The sequence below is a fragment of the Schistocerca cancellata genome, chromosome 12 (assembly GCF_023864275.1).
Source record: "Schistocerca cancellata isolate TAMUIC-IGC-003103 chromosome 12, iqSchCanc2.1, whole genome shotgun sequence".
Classification (NCBI taxonomy): domain Eukaryota; kingdom Metazoa; phylum Arthropoda; class Insecta; order Orthoptera; family Acrididae; genus Schistocerca; species Schistocerca cancellata.
In genome coordinates, this window is record NC_064637.1 from 79,764,658 (window position 1) to 79,784,445 (window position 19,788).

The window sequence follows — 19,788 nt, forward strand, 5'->3', positions numbered from 1 at the left end:
AACTTCAAAAAGCAACAGACTGTATTACGGCCGTTACTAAACTGCACATTAACGTTACATATCGCTTGTGAATCTCAAAAAACACAAATTATACAATACGGCGGCTAATAATGACTGTTTCATTGCACACACCTCCTACACGTCCTTATGTAACAAATTCCTTCACATTCCAATTTTCTTACTGTTCTTCGCTCGCCATAGAGTAACGCTAAGTCAATGAATAAACATTTCGCTCGCGCAGGCGAAACGTTCCACCTCGCTATATATGTTCACTGTAAACCAATAACATGTCATCTGTCGTGGAGCCTATTTCTTTCCGTTAACGTTAGCCATTCACGCTCATTCGAGGTATCAGATGACCGCGCAGCAACTTGGCCCGCGCGCGCGTGTCTGAAACGCTACGCAGGATCCCCCACGGCTGACCGGCCCCCAGTGTGCTAACTAGAGTTGGGCAACACGATTCTTTTACTCGATTCGATTCCTACGATTCAATCTCGCATTGCGAATCGATTCCTACGATTCGCTCACGATTCATCCTAGCCTGCGATGGCACGATTCTTACGGAATGCAAAAAGTTATACATCTTACTCACAGATGGCAGGACATGTCTGAAATTGTCAATGGGGTTAGAATCGAACTGTATCATGATAAGATATGCCAGAAATAGTTTATTTATAAGTAAACATGCATATGACTTTACAAGTGTAATTCCCGATTTATACGTGTAATGCCTTAATTGATGAAAGGTCACATTTGATTTGATTGCATCTATTGTTTTATTTCAGTATGTCAGGAAAGAGGAGTCGATTTGTGTGAGAGGTGGTGCAAAATTACGTGATATGCCAGTTTGGTTGTGTGGCTTGAACGTATCTAACTACAGACGAATGGAACTATGTAGTATATATACATATATTGTAGAATTGACTTTTTACGAAAGAATGGAACTATGTAGGTGAACTCAAAAAGCAAAAAACAGTCTAAATACAAATTTTCATCCAAATCGTTGGGGCCGTATTCGAGATACGCGAAATGTAATACATAATCCAAGTGCTATTGCTCGTGTGTAAAAAGGTGTGTGTGTTTTGCATTGCATCTGCAACAAATAAGAGGTACGTATTTATTCATCATACTTGGATTTCTTGATTTTAATCGTGTGTATTGGGAGCTGTGTACTCGCTGTATATCGTTTCTGCCATCACTAGTTCGTGTATTACACGTGCAAAGTAAGCTGATGTCGGCGCGGTGGCTGATGGTAGCGACAGTAAATGGGAAATGCCTTTTCGCTCGTTCCCGTCAGCCACCGCCAAGTGTCAGCTTGGTTGTCACAGGTAGCCTAATATTACGGCCCACGAACTTCGTTTGTTCGTTTCGAGCTTCGTTGGTTCACACGCATCCTGCACTTGGCGGTCGTAATCATTCAGCACGACACGGCATGATTCGGAAGTTGCCTTCGAAGCATAGCTTACTAACAAGGGAATCTCCCCATCGGCCCCCTCAGATTTACTTATAAGTTGGCACAGTGGATAGGTCTTGAAAAACTGAACACAGATCAATCGAGAAAACAGGAAGAAGTTGTGTGGAACTATGAAAAGAGCAAAATATACAAACTGAGTAGTCCATGCGCAACATAGGGAACATCAAGGACAGTGTGAGCGCAGGGGCGCCGTGGTCCCGTGGTTAGCGTGAGCAGCTACGGAACGAGAGGTTCTTGGTTCAAGTCTTCCCTCGAGTGAGAAGTTTACTTTTTTTCTTTAATTTATGATCTGTCTGTTTGTTCATTGACGTCTCTGTTTACTGTAATAAGTTTAGCGTCTGCGTTTTGCGACCGCACCGCAAAACCGTGCGATTAGAAGACGAAAGGACGTGCCTCTCCAATGGGAACCGAAAACATTTGATCGCAAGGTCATAGGTCAACCGATTCCTCCACAGGTAAACACGCCTGATATATTCTATACGACACTGGTGACGGCATATGCGTCACATGGCAGGAATATGTTGTCGACCCACCTAACTTGTACACTCGGCGAATGGGTAAAAAGATTCTTCTTCCTTGCCCGATACTACGGCGCAGTTACCTCGCATCGGACTGACGGACGGACAGATAATAATTGTCTGAAAATAAATAATTAAAATTTTCACTCGGAGGAAGATTTGAACCAAGGACCTCTCGTACTTCAGCTGCTCACGCTAACCAAGTGACCACGGCGCTCCTGAGCTTGTACTATCCTTGATGTTGCCTATGTTGCGCATGGACTACTCAGTTTGTATATTTTGCTTATTTTTTTCATAGTTCCACACAACTTCTTCCTGTTTTGTCGATTGATCTGTGTTCAGTTTTTCAAGGCCTATCCACTGTGCTAACTTATAACTAAATCTGAGGGGGGTGCGATGGGGAGGTTCCCTTGTAAGAATCGATGTATCGTTGGAACTTGGAATCGTCACGTCTCGGAAAGACGCAATCGTTCTTACGATTCTTTTGAACGACGATTTGTCCGTATCACGATTCGATTCTTACGATTCTTTATGTAGAGTCGTTCAAATGAACGACTCATTCACGAATCACCACAACTCTAGTGCCAACGCCCTGACAATGCACCCGCGCCTGCGGGCGCTCACCTGGAACAACCCCCACCACCCCCCGGAAGCGCCCACCCTAGGGCAGTACGAGTACCACCCGTGCTTGCCAAGGACACCATAGGCGGTACTCGTAGAGATAAGCAAAACACGCACTGATACAAGTAAAATTATTCTCTTACATCATCGATCGACAAACGTACCGTCTGCTTAAAATGGATTTAGCACATAATCACTGCGTTTATGGGCGATACATCTTCAGAAAGACGAAAACCGAATTTGGGAAACCGTTTTCTGCTGTCGTGTTTATATGTTAAGATCTGAAGCGGATTTGCTAGTCCAGTTACATATAGCGTCTGGAAAACAAGTCATCTAGTTTCTGATTCAGTCAACACAATGGTTATCTCTCTTCGCTTAAATATTACAGGTAGGGAGCTTCACGATCAGTCTAATATTTCTGATCAGTCTAATATTTCTGCTTCTCCTTCACTGCCTAGTATGTCCATAATAACCGCATGTTCTGAAAACAACACGCAAATTCACAACCCGAGCACGTTTCAAAAATGGCTCTGAGCACTATGGGACTTAACATCTGAGGTCATCAGTCCCCTAGAACTTAGAACTACTTAAACCTAACTAACCTAAGGACATCACACACATCCATGCCCGAGGCAGGATTCGAAGCTGCGACAGTAGCGGTCGCGCGGCTCCAGACTGAAGCGCCTAGAACCGCTCGGCTACAACGGCCGGCTGAGGAAGACATTTCTGGCAATGTGCGTTTGGATCACAGTATTGAATCATGGACTGTGGGGAAATCGCGGTAGAAGAGGATCCAAATGTTTCACACGTGGTACTGCAGAAGGTCGTTGAAAATTAAGTGGATTGATAAGACAAGTTGTAATATCTCATTATATTCGATGAATTATTCTGACACAATTCTACCCTTGAATGACGTTTACTAATTTTCTATCTTCATACTCACAGAATCCATGCGCAAAGTAGTTTCATACAATAGTTATGCCATGAGCGCATGATTATTCTTTGTAGTACTCTCTCTGGTGATTGTTTAAAAAAAAAAAAACAACGCTTCCGAGATTATCTTCGTGCCGATTAGCCTGAGCATTGTTTGAAGAATTGTAAACTGAATATTGAGATTTATGACAAAAGATAACTGATACGAAATTGTACAGTTAAAAGGGAAATATATATTGCTCCTTCATACAAAAGATGTATTTTTGACATTGGAGAATTGATGATATTCATCGATATAGTGCGTAGTTGTTAATCAGAAGGGAACTTCTGAAAGACTGGATACGAAACTGCATTTAATAATCCAAGAGCTCCATTACTTCTTCGGAAGGTTAAACTTCATCAAAGCTAAATATCCGCGTGATCTGAGGTTTCCCAACTGATTATACACCGCTCCCAAAATTACGAGGCATTTTATTTGTACAGATTAGCAAACTGCCGCAAAGCACGAGCCTGCAGAGAAGAAGAATCATCGCCTGATTTCATTCTAACAAGTAAAATTTCTGAATTTTTGAGTGACTTAGTTATGATTGTGTTTCCTATTATGAATGATTGATTGCTCGAACGAATTGAGAACTACATAATTACATAGATAGGAGGAAAAATTACAAAGTAATGAAGTATTTCGGATAATAGTCGAGGAGGGAAACGTGTGGAGAACATTGACTAGAGGAAGGATGAAGATGGTAGGTCATATGTTGAGACAACAGAGAATAAACTCGGAAATAGACTTGGCCACTGTTTCTATGCGTCGATACATTGTATCGATACGTGGAACTGTTTCATTGTTTCGAAACGACTATGTTCCACTGTTTCGAAACAAAGGTGTTTCATTCCGCTCTGTATCGGATAACAGGACCATATTCGATCTCGAACCAGACGCAGAAACAGTATCGTTGTTTCAAAATAACACTGTTTCAGTCCACTTGTGCTTGGAACGGACTAGTTTTATTGAAACTGTGTTTCATTCCGCTATGTCTCGGACGAGATTCGGGCACGGCACAGATACTGAAACACATTTAACATACCACTTCATAAAACAGTTTCAAGAGTGTCGAAATCTTTGACACACAACAGCATGAAGCCTAAAATTTCCGAAAATAAAGCTTCGTTTCTGATTGACTGCCGTATTCCGAAATGGAGTAATATCTGCTTTATAAACACTAACAAACAATAAAATAACGCACACTTCTCGCATTCAAAACAATAAAAGTGTGAAAAACATTCAGTGAAATTACACATCTCTTATAACATACGCTTCACTGCCCATGTACAGTAATCATATTAAAAAACGCAAGTAAACCTACGACATTTTGAACAAAAAAGGCGTAGAGTGGCAGTTTTTAGACATATACAAGAATTGGATGTATGTATAATTGCAAGCAATCTGATTGACGGATTATTGAAGGTGTAATGGTGAACGGGAAGGGCTGGGAAGCATGGTAGTTTATAATAACGGTTCGGAACACCTTGCGGGACAAAATTTTTTCTCTTATATTTTGTTATTTATTCTAATTTGTGGCGTTATTTGTGAGTCTATAGTCAATGTGGCTATTCTCCACAAAGATTCCTTTTGGGTGCATTGATATTAGCTGGACGGGTATATTATCCATACTAAAGGAATGTGATAATCCCAGTAGCGTATCCCTTGCTTCTGCAGTTTCTCCCGCCTCCAGTTCCGTTCGTGTTAGTTCTTCTGTCTTCAGCTATGGCTTTACGGAGCCCGGTATAGGATTATTTTATGAAGATCAATCCTGAGAAAATTCAGCTTCCACAGCAACTGTTCAGGAATCTGCCATTTCTATGCCTGTGCGTTAAGATGAACAATTTGTGCAAGAAATGCTCAGCATTTCCACCGGTTCAGTGCTGGGTAGGTGTGGCAGACAAGCAAAGATTACTGGATTTACATCAAGACCAGTACCTTTTATCCAAAAGAGCCAAAATAGACGAACAGGTTTTAAGATTTGTTGTTAAAGAATATCTTCCATTTAATGCAGTTGAGACTGTAGAGTTCTGAAAAATGACTTATTTATTAAATGAAAACTATGTACCTCCCAGTAGAAAAACACTTTCCAACAGTTTACACTCTTAAGTGTTTGGCAACGCACTAGTGTAAGTAAGGTCTGCAGTGGAAGCTGCATCCTTTATCTGCATTACGACTGATGGATGGACATCTGTGAAAAATGAGAATTATATTGCACTGACTGCTCACTTCATTGATGAAAACTGGAGTCTGTAGTCATAGCTGTTATCTAGTTTTAAATTCCACGACAAGCATACAACTGAAAACGTTTCCAGTGAATTACAAAATGTGACTTCAGCTTGGGGTATTACCAATAAAATTGTAGCTTACATTACAGATAATGCTCCTAATTTAGTGAAGGCAGTGACGATGTGCAAATGGTAGCATGTACCTTGTTTTGCACATAAACTGAATTTAGTTGTGCAAGCAAGCCATGAACCAATTACAGACACAAGGGCAAAAGTGAAATTTTTCAGAAGCAGTCCCCAAGCACTTGACAAATTACACAATATTCAGAAGCAAAAGGGCTCCCCTATTATAACATCGAAACAAGATTGTCCTACAAGATGGAATTCCACGTTTGAAATGTCTGACAGGCGTTTGAACATCAAAGAGCCTTTGCAAAGCACCCTCGCCATCCTTAGTGTGGATTCACGAACAAAATTGTCCAATGAGGACTGGTCAGTTATTGAAAAATCTTGTGAAATACTATCTCCTTTTGAGCAAGTCACAACAGTACTGTATAGTAGCAGCGAAAGAAATGTAATCCTGTCAAAAGTTGTCTTATAAAGTAAAGGATTGCAAAGTCATTGTCTGAGACTGAAACAGATTACAGCAATGAAGCCATTACTACTGTAATTTTAAACTTGAGGATGGAAACTGTACGCGCCTCGTTCAAAAGTTTGCGGATAAAGGAATTGCTTGTGAGGTAACATTATTGGATCCTCGCTTCAGGGAGAGTGGCTTTCCAAAAACTCGCCATTGATTAAAAGAAACAAAAGATGCCATAATTAACAAGCGCTGTGCAACACGACAGAAATCAGTTCGGTGTTCTACAGATAATCCACTAGCAGCCAAACCAGTTGCGCTGAGCACATTCAGCTCTGGCAGTGGCAACATTTGGCAAGATTTTGACCAAGCTGTAGGAGGCTTGATCCAAAGTGTATACAATCCATGTGCTGCAAGTAAAGTCGAGCTTGATTAATATACAAAGATGCCACTGATACACAGATCACAAGATCCTTTGCTGTGGTGGAAAGAAAATCATGTGCTGTTTCCTACGCTGTTTGAAATAATGAAATGGCGTCTTTGCATTATGGGCACCTCTGTTCTATGTCAGCGCATATTTTCAAAGCAGGGGCAAACAATAACAGACAGACGATCCAGTCTTTCAAGCGAAAAAACATAAGAAGTGATATTTCTAAACTATAACTTAGAATAAGTACAACAGACCTACTCAGAAATGAAACAGTAAAATTTCAATTGATTTTTTTTTCTTTTCTGGGCAACGTGCACTGAATTTGTATTTGACTGTAATTTGTTTAGTCCACTAAATCTTACATGTAGCTACCTTATAAGAACATTTTTCTCATATTTGTTGCACACAGAAGACACTTACAGTTTTGCTCACCATTCACTGAGTTTAATTTCTTTGAGTATGTCATTTATTTATGAGTTTGAGTATAATTATCTGATTTATGTATGTATATGTTTGTGTGTGCTTATTTTTGTAAATTCACTATGTTTGGTTATTACACTAAAGCCATCTTATACTTGCATATCATAAATAATTCTCAGACAAATCAGCAAAGGTACTCTGATACTTTGTTTTTGGCGTTCAGATACTGTGGTAAAAATTGCATTTCAACAGCAACTTGACTTCATCTCTGATTTCCTGGGGATGTTTATAATAGAATGATAATATATCTGCTTGTGAGTACTTAAGGGAACTACGTATACCTGTACATCAAACAAATTTCTTTAGCAAGAATTGTAAGTGGCGTAGAGCCAGATCTGCCATGATATCGGTATCACAAAGGCACTGTATGAATTGTTTTAAATTTTAGTCTGGATTTTATACTTCATCATACCGATCTCTGCATTTCAGTTACCTAGAAATGTTTTAACACGTTTTCCAGTTCCATCAAGTGCACATATTATGAGCTGTATCTATCTAATTTGTGAATGTCTGATGAAAAACTGCCATACTTGACCATTGTGCTATACGCTCCAGTCTGTTATGGTAATTTTTTCATCTGTGTGCATCAGTCACTTTGCATGCTGCTCTGTGTGACAAAGAATGGAAACTTTAACTGTAAGAAAAGTGTGAGTGGCACATGTTAATTCAGTGCCTAGCTTCTCAGAATGCTGTTTCAATAAATTATATCTCATGATACACCTTTTCAAGAACACACACACTCTCAAGACCTATCAAAATTAGGCACTAGAATACAGGGAAACGAGTTCGACAAAATCTGTTGTGTCAAACATACAAAGTCTGTCCTTAGCCAAATGGAAATCATGAAACTCACATGACACGAAAGCAGCGCATTTGCTAAAGGAAATACGAAACTACTAAGACGCGTAAGTGAAAGTTTCATCCTTACTGCGATATGACTGGCTCTCTGAAACCTTATTCGTGTTTTTATGACAATATTTATACAGTAGACACTCAAGATGATGTAATGTGTAGGCGTATACGATTACAAAACACAAACTGTTTCATTGCTTCGTAACAGCATTTCGAAAGATGATATAATATGTAGGCGTATACGATTACAAAACACGAACTGTTTCATTGCTTTGTAACAGCATTTCGAATCATTACATTTTACTGTTTAATTAACAGTTATCTGTTTCAGTTTGCCCATCACTACTCGGAAAGTAATGTATGATAAGTTAAACTCGTATGTGCAAGAGACTCTTTAGTATCCGAGAAATGCGTCTAAAAGTATAAAACTTATTTTGACACATAAATCCAGGTGCAGGGCAACAGAACTATGAAATCATCTTAATAAGAACGGAAAATATGTGGAGCTCGCGGTAAACGATGCGGAATCCAAATTAGTCGGTACATCACACGATTCGTCTGCGAGAACGCTATCAGTTTTCAGTGAAATTAACGTGTAGCATCTGACTGCAAAACAAAATGATCCGATTAAAACATTGGCCTTAATATTGCTATCTTTATCTAGGTCTTGTAAAGAATCAACGTGCCAAAGCTGCTGTTATAATCACAGAGCAAATGAAAATAAAAATTAAGGTTTCTGACTTTCTGATCAAGATGCCTGTAAATCATAACATTTTACTGAAATCTTCTACTGATATTAAGCATCTGAGCTTATACAATATTATTTTCACACACACTGACAATCACTGTGCCTTACAACGGACATGAACCTCGATGGTAACTAAACTCATTGGCCTCTCTGTGCGAAGGGATGTTCGTCTGTTCTGCAACCTGTTACTATTAAAATAATGATGAGACCGTCAAAAATCAAATTTCATTTACCGCCATTGCGATGTGCAATGGAAGACAGTATCAACACAACTCGCGTTGTCCAATGCGCATATACAAAGACAGTCAAGAGACTAAAGAATGAGAAAAGAGGAACTAAACTTAACGACTGATAAAATGAGAAAAAAGACTCCAAGTATAAAATGCTTCATTAAATCATGACAATACACATTTCCCATGAAGTTCATACCCCTACACAAGTCAGCAAATTATTTCATAATAACTTTCCTCTTTACAATTATTTTCGTTGACGTTTCGACTATGAAACAAAACCATACGTTGTATTATAAAAAAATTCTTCTGCAAACTTCAGTCATATGAAATGTTCTAACAATAAGAAGCTATATAGCTACAGAAATATAAAAAACTGAATTACCTTAAAAATTGCCTTTTTGACATTGTTTTATTGATAGTCTCTTTTTCTTGCCTCAAAACATAGTAGCACAAAATCCTTTTTAAATAATGCTGCCTCCACTATAGGAAAACTTTCATCCTTTTCAAACCAAGTACATAACCAAACTCTCAAACATAACACACTACTGCTATTCTCTTTAAGAAAAAAGGAACCTCTCTGACCAAAGAATATAATATTACAAAGATTGAGTACATTTATCGAATTCACAACTTCGTCCGCATTTATGGCCAGAGCTTTCTGATTACCGTCATGGCAAATAAAACAGTCCCCTCTCAAAATGCTTGGTACTAGAGGAAGCCGATAGGGCAAAAACTCTCGGGGGAGAGAGAGACTACAATATATCCAATAAGTAATTGAGGGCGTGAGGTGAAAGTGCTACTTTGGGATGGAGAGGTCGGCACATCATAGAAAGTCAAATGATTCGTAAGTCTGATGATAAGAAAGAAAAAAAAAAAAGATGAAGATAACTACTTCCAACCTTTGCCGTTCGGGATATTTGCGTCAAACCAGGAGTGCATACGTCAGTGTGCAAGATTGCTAACCGAAAACAGTTCATTACATTATTGTTTTGGACCTCACGGGTTACAAGCGTTAATCAATGCGATTAATGTGATAAGTAATGCGATCGATCAAAATTGGCGGAAGAAGCTTCAGTTATCGGCTGGTGCTTGTGGTGCAACAGCGTTTTATCTGGCAGCACTTCAGACTCCGAATCGATAAGAGCGAAGAACGGCGCTAGTGGCACAACGGCAGCTGTCTACACAGAAGCCAAATCGACATCCATTTCTTCTTCTAACACGTCAACAGATAACACAGGCCAACGATGGAAAAACTTTTTTGCTGAAAATACCTTATTCTTACGCTTTTTAGGGTGTGAAATCCAAATATGATACCTAAAAAACTGTATCATTCACCATTCCTTCACATTTTCCGTTACATTTATTAAATTAAGCGATTTTTAAAGAATTTAACAGCTATTATATAGTTAAAATGATTTAAAAAGGAGGTGTAATGAGTGTAGAAGACGCTGGTCGCTCTGCTGCAAAACATTTGCTGGCGTAAAATTATGGCAAACATACACGGCTTCTTCTGCCACATATTGCTGCGAATTTCTGGGGCGCTTGAGCCTTGGGTACGAGGGGCGTTTGAAAAGTCCGTGCAAAGTCCGAGTGCGCGTATCGAGGTCGTGTTTATTAATAGCATCTGTGGAAAGAAAGCACACCAAGTTTCAGCCCTATTGGTCTATTTCTTTGTGTTTGGCATTCGTGTGAATCAAGGAAGTCGAGTGATTGTCAAAAAATGGACGAAAAAGAATTTCGTGTGGTGATTAAATATTACTTTATGAAAGGCAAAACACCTCAGGATACTAAAGAGAAACTTCATAAACATTGCGGTGACTCTGAACCTTCGATTAGAACAGTTTATAAGTGGTTTCAAAGTGATGCTGATCGTTCTGGACGCCCTGGGGACGTTACGACTCCAGAAATCATTGATAAAATCCACGATATGGTGATGGATGACACAAGAGTTAAGGTACGTGAGATTGCTAGTGCTGTGGGTATCTTGAATGAACGGGTACATAATATTTTGCATAAAAATTGGACATGAGAAAGCTATCCGCAAGATGGGTTCCGCGGTTGCTCACGCTTGACCCAAAACGGAATCCTGCGAAGTGTTGCAAGGATGGTTTGCCGCTGTTCAGGAAGAATCCGCAGGACTTAAAGCGTCGTTTCGTCACTGTGGATGAAACATGGATACATCACTATACTCCTGAGACCAAACAACAATCTAAAGCATGGGTTACCAAGGGAGAATCTGCACCAAAAAAGACGAAAACCAGTCTTTCGGCCGGAAAGGTTACGGCGACTGTCTTATGGGATTCGCAAGGGATAATCCTCATCGACTATCTGGAAAAGGGTAAAAGTATTAGAAGTGTATATTATTCATCGTTATTGGACCGTTTGAAAACCGAGCTGCAAGAAAAACGCCGGCAACTGGACCGTTGGACAGTTGTGGTCGCAAAATTAATGGAAATAGGATTCCAACTCGTTTCACATCCCCCCTATTCTCCAGACTTGGTTCCCTCGCCGGCCGCGGTGGTCTAGCGGTTCTGGCGCTGCAGTCCGGAACCGCGGGACTGCTACGGTCGCAGGTTCGAATCCTGCCTCGGGCATGGGTGTGTGTGATGTCCTTAGGTTAGTTAGGTTTAAGTAGTTCTAAGTTCTAGGGGACTTATGACCTAAGATGTTGAGTCCCATAGTGCTCAGAGCCATTTGAACCATTTTTTTGGTTCCCTCGGACTAGTATTTGTTCCCCGATTTCAAGAAATGGCTGGCGGGACAAAGATTTTATTCAAACGAGGAGGTGATTGCAGTAGCTAATAGCTATTTTGCAGACTTCGACAATTCCTATTATTCGGAAGGGATCAACAAATGAGAACAGCGGTGGACGAAGTGTATAAGTCTAAAAGGATACTATGTCGAAAAATTAAAAAGGTTTACTCCAAATACGTAAGTAGTTTTTGTTTTTGCACAGACATTTCAAATGACCCTCGTATTGTCCATTTAAATGTAAGGCCTAGTCTGGGTTTTGTGTTTTCGGACGTGGCAATACTGCTTGGGATAGACCTGCACTAACTGGCAGCTGAAATTTCTGCTAGTTTCGAAACCGACTGTCGTTAATAAAGCGTGACACTCGTCGCCGGTCACTGTCGAGTAGCGCACCCTTCCGTGTAGACACGTAGTGCAAACCACGTTGACCCAACCAGCAAACTTGAGATCCTCATTCACGATGTGGTCACAGGTAGCTCCCACATTTTTTTTTTTTTTTTTTTTTTTGAAATTACGTGATGTCTTCAGATCTACCCATCTCAATTGAACCTATCCCATGAAACCGCCTGGCGCATACCAGTTTACTGACAAAGTAATGTCACCTCTGGAGGATCAGGTTGTAGCATCCTCTACGGCACTACAAAGCTACCAGTGATGTTTACAGGGGTATGGCAAATATGTCGTAATTCAATAAAAACAATACCAATCGCCGTTATATAGTTTTATTTCTCGGCAACCTGTTTCGACGTTACACTACGTCATTTTCAGGCCAAACAATTTTGGCCTGAAGATGACGTAGTGTAACGTCGAAACGAGTGATGTCGGCACGGGTTTACGGTGCCTCGTCGGGTCCGCCATAAGAGCTATTTGCAACGTATGATGGACAGACGAGAGATGGATAGTCGTGAGTTGGCGTGTTGTGAGCTCGCTCCGCGGACAGGATGTGCCGTACGCGACGACGGAGCCAGTCCAGATTGCGGCAACGGGAAGCTGTCCGTCTGCCAGTCGGTCGCAGACGGCGGGGAAGTACCGGCGTCCATCACGGGGGAATCCCCCACCAGAGGCCAGCTGCTGACTGTAGGAGTGGGCTAATCTGCTAAGGCGACGTCAATTAATTACATGAGCTCAAAATGGAGGGTGGGGAGTACGGTCTGAAAAAATCTCATTTAAGGAGGGGGGGGGGGGGGAGGCGCCGAAAGCCTCACGTGAACTTATTCATTCAGAGTCTATAAATTATTATAAGGGTCAACATTTTGTTTTATAGAAGTAATCCCTAGCACAGACAACATTAAAGTGCCCACAGTCTTTATGGTCTCGCCGAACTGAACTCAATGCTTTACACGTGTGCATGCCTCGGTTTCCGATTTGAAACAAGTGCCGGTCGAGTGGTAGCGTTCATTCTCGAATTCTCCGCTGCACCGGTACTGCTAATCAGTCAGTGAAAAAGTGGTTCAAATGGCTCTCAGCACTATGCGACTTAACTTCTGAGGTCATCAGTCGCCTAGAACTTAGAACTAATTAAACCTAACTAACCTAAGGACATCAAACACATCCATGCCCGAGGCAGGATTCGAACCTGCGTCCGTAACGGTCGCTCGGCTCCAGACTGTAGTGCCTAGAACCGCACGGCCACTCCGGCGGGCAATCAGTCAGTGAGTCACTCTTAATATTCTGCAACTCACATAAGGCCGATCATAAAGTGTTCATCATGAATTTGTATCAAAACTTTTACAATGGCTATATTCAGTGGCGTTCGGACAAGTCGAAACACACGTGCGAGCAGGAAGTTAATGGTTTGTCCAAAGATGCTAAGCTGAAGTTCACTCAGGAGAATTCTCTTAGTCATGGTACAAATCAAGGGACTGAAAAACTGTGTAATCATACGATTGAAAGTAAGGTGCAAATAATGTCGTCTTTCATCTGCAAAATATGTACATTTTAAGTGACATTTAAAGTATATAGTACACTAACAAAAGGTCAGCTTTTTAGGGAACTGTCTAAACGGGGAATAATACACACATCAAGAAGAGTTTGCATCACATCGTTTCCGAGAGTTCCGGAACCTGTACAGAAAATTGGAATAGAGATCAACATAAACATCATTTCCGCCCTTTTCATTGCGCATGAAATCCACATATTGCATGTTGTACCACCATACAGAGAGACCTTCAGAGGTGATGGTCCAGATTGCTGTACACACTGGTACCTCTAATACACAGTAGCACGGCCTGTTGCATGTATGGCTGTATTCATAATGGTATGCTACTCACAAGTTCTTCAGGGCAATGGTCCAAATTGTCCCACTCCCCACGGCGATTCGGCATAGATCCCTCAGAGGGGTTGGTGGGTCACGTCGTCCAGAAATAGACATTTTCAATCTATACACGGCATGTTCGATAGGGGAGAACGTGCTGGCCACACTAGTCGAGCGATATCGTTATCCTGAAGGAAGTCATTCACAAGATGTGCATGATGGGAGCGCGAATTGTCGTCGATGAAGACGAATGCCTCACCAATATGCTGCCGATATGGTTGCACTATAGGTCGGAGGATGGCATTCACATATCGTACAGCCGTTACGACGCCTTCCATGACCACCAGCGGCGTACGTCTGCCCCACATAATGCCACCCCAAAACAGCAGGGAACCTCCACCATGCTGCACTCGCTGGACAGTGTGTCTAAGGCGTTCAGCCTGACCGGCTTGCCTCCGAACACGTCTCCGGCAACTGTCTGGTTGAAGGCATATGCGACACTCATCGGTGAAGAGAACGTGATGCCAATCCTGAGCGGTCCATTCGGCATGTTGTGGCCCATCTCTACCGCGCTGCATGGTGTCGTGGTTGCGAAGATGGACCTCGCCATGGACGTCGGGAGTGTAGATGCGCATCATGCAGCCTATTGCGCACAGTTTGAGTCGTAACACCACGTCCTGTGGCTGCACGAAAAGCATTATTCAACATGGTGGCGTTGCTGTCAGGGTCCTTCCGAGCGATAATTGACAGGTAGCGGTCATCCACTTTTCTCCTCCATGTCCGAACAACATCGCTTTGGTTCACAGCGAGACGCCTGGACACTTCCCTTGTTGAGATCCCTTCCTGGCACAAAGTAACAACACCAGCCGTGTACCTCCTTCCTGGTGGAATAACAGGAACTGATCAGCTGCTCATGCATGTTTGTTTACATCTTTGGGCGTGTTTAGTGACATCTCTGAACAGTCAAAGGGACAATATCTCCAGTCAACGCCTACCTTCAGGAGTTCTGGGATCAGGGGGTGATGCAAAACTGCTGTTGATGTGTGTATTTTCGTCGAAGCTTTTCGTGCCTCCGTCTCTGTCTGTCTGTTCATCTAAATACTGCTTATAGTTGGCATGTTTAAAATAACGTATTTTTAATCACCAGTCCTCATCATCATCGACAAGCAGATCGACCATTGTGACGTCATCTGAAGTAAGCTTTGCACCCGGTAGCCGAACCCCGACAGCAGCGTCCCGGCCATCAATGCCACACGATCATCTCCCTTTTTAAAAATCACCTGTTAAAAACACTGTTTAATACACTTTCTAAACAGAACACGGTTTTATTAAAGTATTGTAATCAGTGTATAAAACAAATAAAAACATTATTTAAAGTGTTGTAATCAATGTTTGAAACAAATGAAAAAATTATTTTTACGCATTTTATCCCACTACGGGGTAAAGTTGACCGAGGAGGAGGGCGTCAGTGCGTCCCACCACATTTCACATGTCACCAAGGGGGCAGTGGAGGTCCAAATTTTAAAGAAAACCACTCATGGGCGTTAGAGTATTAGACGGCGATCCGCCAGGAACGGTACGTGTCTATCACTGGCTGCAGAAATGGCATAACTAAGAGAATTACACTGAAGAGTCAAAGAAACTGGTACACTGCCTAATATCGTGTAGGGCCTCCGCGAGGACGCAGAAATGGAGCAAACAGACGTGGTGTGGACTCGACTAATGTCTAAAGTAGTGCTGGAGCACCCATTCTTCACGGACACGGCATTGATACAAACACATCCGTTTGTGTTGCATTGGTAACTGCAACCTACACAGGGGACAGTGAGTCCCCAGATGGTTCAAATGGCTCTGAGCACTATGGTTCAAAATGGTTCAAATGGCTCTGAGCACTATGGGACTCAACTGCTGAGGTCATAAGTCCCCTAGAACTTAGAACTACTTAAACCTAACTAACCTAAGGACAACACACACATCCATGCCCGAGGCAGGATTCGAACCTGCGACCGTAGCGGTCGCGCGGTTCCAGACTGTAGAGCCAGAACCGCTCGGCCACCAGCGGCCGGCTGTCCATAAATCCTAAGAGGATGAGGGGATGAGATCTCTTCTGAACAGGACGTTGCAAGACATCCCAGGGATGCTCCATAATGTTCAAGTCCGGGGAATCTGGTGGCCAGTGAAGTGTTTAAACTCAGAGCAGTACTCCTGGAGCCACACTATTGCAATCCCGGACGTGTGGGGTGTCGCATTGTCCTGCTGGAATTGCCTAAGTCCGTCGGAATGCACAATGAACATGGTTGGGTGCTCGTCATGAGACGGGATGCTTGCGTACGTGTCATCAGGCAGTGCCGTATCTAGACGTAACAGGGATTCAATATCACTCCAACTGCACACGCCCCACAGCATTACAGAGCTTCCACCAGCTTTGGAGGCTGTCTCCACACCCGTACACGTCCATATGCTGGATACAATTTGAAACGAGATTCGTCTCACCAGGCAACATGTTTTCAGCCATCAGTAGTCCAATGTAGGTGCTGACGGGCCCAGGTCAGATGTAAAGCTTTGTGTCGTGCAGTTATCAAGGGTACACGAGTGGGCCTTCGGCTCCGAAAGCTCATATCGATTATGTTTCGTTGAATAGTTCGCACGTTGACACTTGTTGGTGGCGCAGCATTGAAATCTGCATAAATTTGTGGAAGGGTTGCACTTCTGTCACGCTGAACAATTCTCTTCAGTCGTCGTTGGACCAGTTCTTGCAGGATCTTTTTCCGTTGCAGCGCTGTCGGAGATTTGCTGTTTTATCCGATTCCTGATATTCACGGTACACTCGTGAAATGGTCGTTCGGGAAAATTCCCACTCCATCGCTATCTCAGAAACGCTGTGTCCCGTTGCTTCTTGACAGACTATAACACCACGTTCAAATTCACTTAAATCTTGATAACCTGCGATTGTAGCAGCAGTAACCGATCTAACAATTGCACCAGACACTTGCTGTGTTGCACAAGCGTTGCCGATGGCAGCGCCGTATTCTGCCTGTTTTCATATATCTGTATTTGAATACTCATTACTATACCAGTTTCTTTGTCGTTTCAGTGTAGATCATAGATCATAGATTAGCCGCGCTTGTACAGTAGACGGAGATAACTCACGCACGAGCAGGAGGGGGTACTTCGAGTATGCTTTTTGTTTATTATCGTTTATAAATTACACCAACTGTTGACATCTGGAGAGCAGCTAACTTCAGGTTTCATATCGGAGCATTTGCACATGCAATGATTAAATTTTCGTAAGTGTAGTAACGAAACAAAAGCAATATTTTTTAGCCAACAAACTGTCTTTTATATACGCTGTTTGCTAAAAGAATTCTTTGTTCTTATTTCTTCGTGTTCTTGAAATGGAGACGACGAAGCAAGCATTAAGCGTCTTAGTCTGCCGTTTAATGAGGGACGGTGTCTCTACGGTCATCATGTCCCACTGTATCACAATAATGTACGTCGGCAACCGTTTATTTCTGAGTAAACATGCATATAACTTGACATCTGTACGTAGCGTCATAACTGTCGAAAGGTGACATTTGATTTGATTGCACCAGGAAGGAGAAACTGGCAAAAGTTGGTGAGAGAGTCCGATCACAATATTAATAAACAAATGGGTTAATTCGTACCTCCGAGTAGCTGAAACTGCCCGCTACATCACTGTGTTGAGCAAATTCCTTCCGTATCATCGACAGCAGCTAGTTGAAATAAGCCACGTCTATTCTAACGAAGTTCCGAAATTCCTGCGGATCTTCGGGCAGACTTGAACCAGTCTGCATTTACATACATATACGCCTGGGACGCTGCTGCATAGGCGTAGACCTTTTACGTACATCGTTAAACAGGGGCTGTAATTTTCTAGGTGCACAGTATAATATCGGCTAGATGTGCATTGTAATAGGGGGTTCAGTTTCTCGTATCAGTTCTCGTCATTATTTTTCGCTAACGGTTATTTATAACGGTTATAAATAACTGTCAGCAATAAGTTATTGCTAGAGCCAAATGCACCAACAGTGTCACTCCGCGTCTGTATAAAATACTGCATATGCGGTTGTTTAACAGTTTAGTAGTCACAGAAAACTTACTGCAGTTGTTAGTAACTGACAGTAATATCTACTGAACTGCACCATAAGGTCAAGTTGAGCTGATTATATATATGTAACCAGAACCTTTCAGTTAATGATGTTTCAGAGGTCGTCGGTGTTTAATATGGGGTTGGGATCGTGACGTTCCGGCTGTGCATTAGCGATCTTCAGAATCTCCCATGGTGCTGCACCGGCACAAGTCACAACATTGTAAAAATGACTTAAGTCACAACTTTTTACGTGGTTATGACTCGTTGCAGTGGAGCAGAGTGGGACATGTTGAAGGTAGCTATCGCACAGCCGAAATTGATAGTTCTGTTCGAAAAAAGTATCTATCAAGACAATTAAATAAAAATTATGTAGGTCACGATCACTGTCCGTATTGTCATTTTATGTCAAATTCTATTATATAGATCATTTGAACGATTCTTTCATGAAAGTGATGTGGAACGAAGCTATTTATAAGTATACATGGCAAATTATTCGTGTTAACATTAATGAAGGCATTATTTTTTAATCCTGCTAAAGCCACTATACTCAGAAACCAGCTTTTCTTTCATTTTCTACAGACTACGAATTTTTAACCAGAAATTCAGTTACAGATTAAAAGGATCTGTGCAGGGGAAATGGTTTCGTGTTGGATTTAAAACTTGCTTCGCTACCTGTCAGACATTTTATGGCACCGAGCAAATCAAAAATCTTTGTTGCTGCGTATTGAACCCCTTCTGAGCTGCTGAGAGCTTTAATGAGAGGTAATAAAGGTTATTTTTTGCTGCAGTGTTGCAGGTATGAATACCACAATGCCTCTCAAATTGTGAAGGATTATTTATGACGAATTTCGTTAGGAAAGGTATGTACTGTGCTGGAGCAAACTGTGTCGTTCTTTGGAACTCTATTTCAGAAACTATGCGTTCTGTTTTATCCACCTTGGCCTACGCTCTGAAATCTATTTCACTTGGATGACCTGCAAACGAGATAGTCAGTAAAATAATTTCCATGCCTACTATGTTTCCCTATTTAGGGTTCAGATTGGAATTTCATATTATGATGTGGAAGATTGTAACAGGTTTTAGGCAGACATCATACAGGGAATTTTTTGTTCACAGATATTAAAAAACGAACTAAAATAACACCACGCTAGCCTCTGCTTCTACAGTTCATCAGACACATAGATATAGATTCCGCGTAGCTGTAATGTTTGTACTAAGGTGTTTTTGACTTTTAAAGTATGTAGACAACTGATAGTGGTCTGTGTAAACATTACATAAATGCTTTCTTCGAAATGTGAGGTAACAATAGCAGCTGACTATTGTAAGGGAAGGAAAAGTAGCTCTTCTTTTCTTCAAATCAGCTGGCTCTTATAATGTAAATATATCAAGAAACCTAGAAGTAATTTTCACCGTAATCAGTGTGGATAGATTAGCAGTACTATACTTTTGTTGTACCAGTGCGTCTGCCGTGTCCTTCCATATCCATACATGCTGTCCTTCGTTATAGGGTTTAAGAACACGATAGGTGAATGATT

The 19,788-nt window shown here is 41.6% G+C and overlaps 1 protein-coding gene across 1 annotated transcript in view; it reads right to left on the reverse strand.

Annotated features, from left to right (window-relative positions):
- The window catches only part of LOC126109473 (uncharacterized), a 341,108-nt gene that overhangs the window by 281,442 nt on the left and 39,878 nt on the right, over positions 1 to 19,788 (reverse strand). The window lies entirely within an intron of this gene.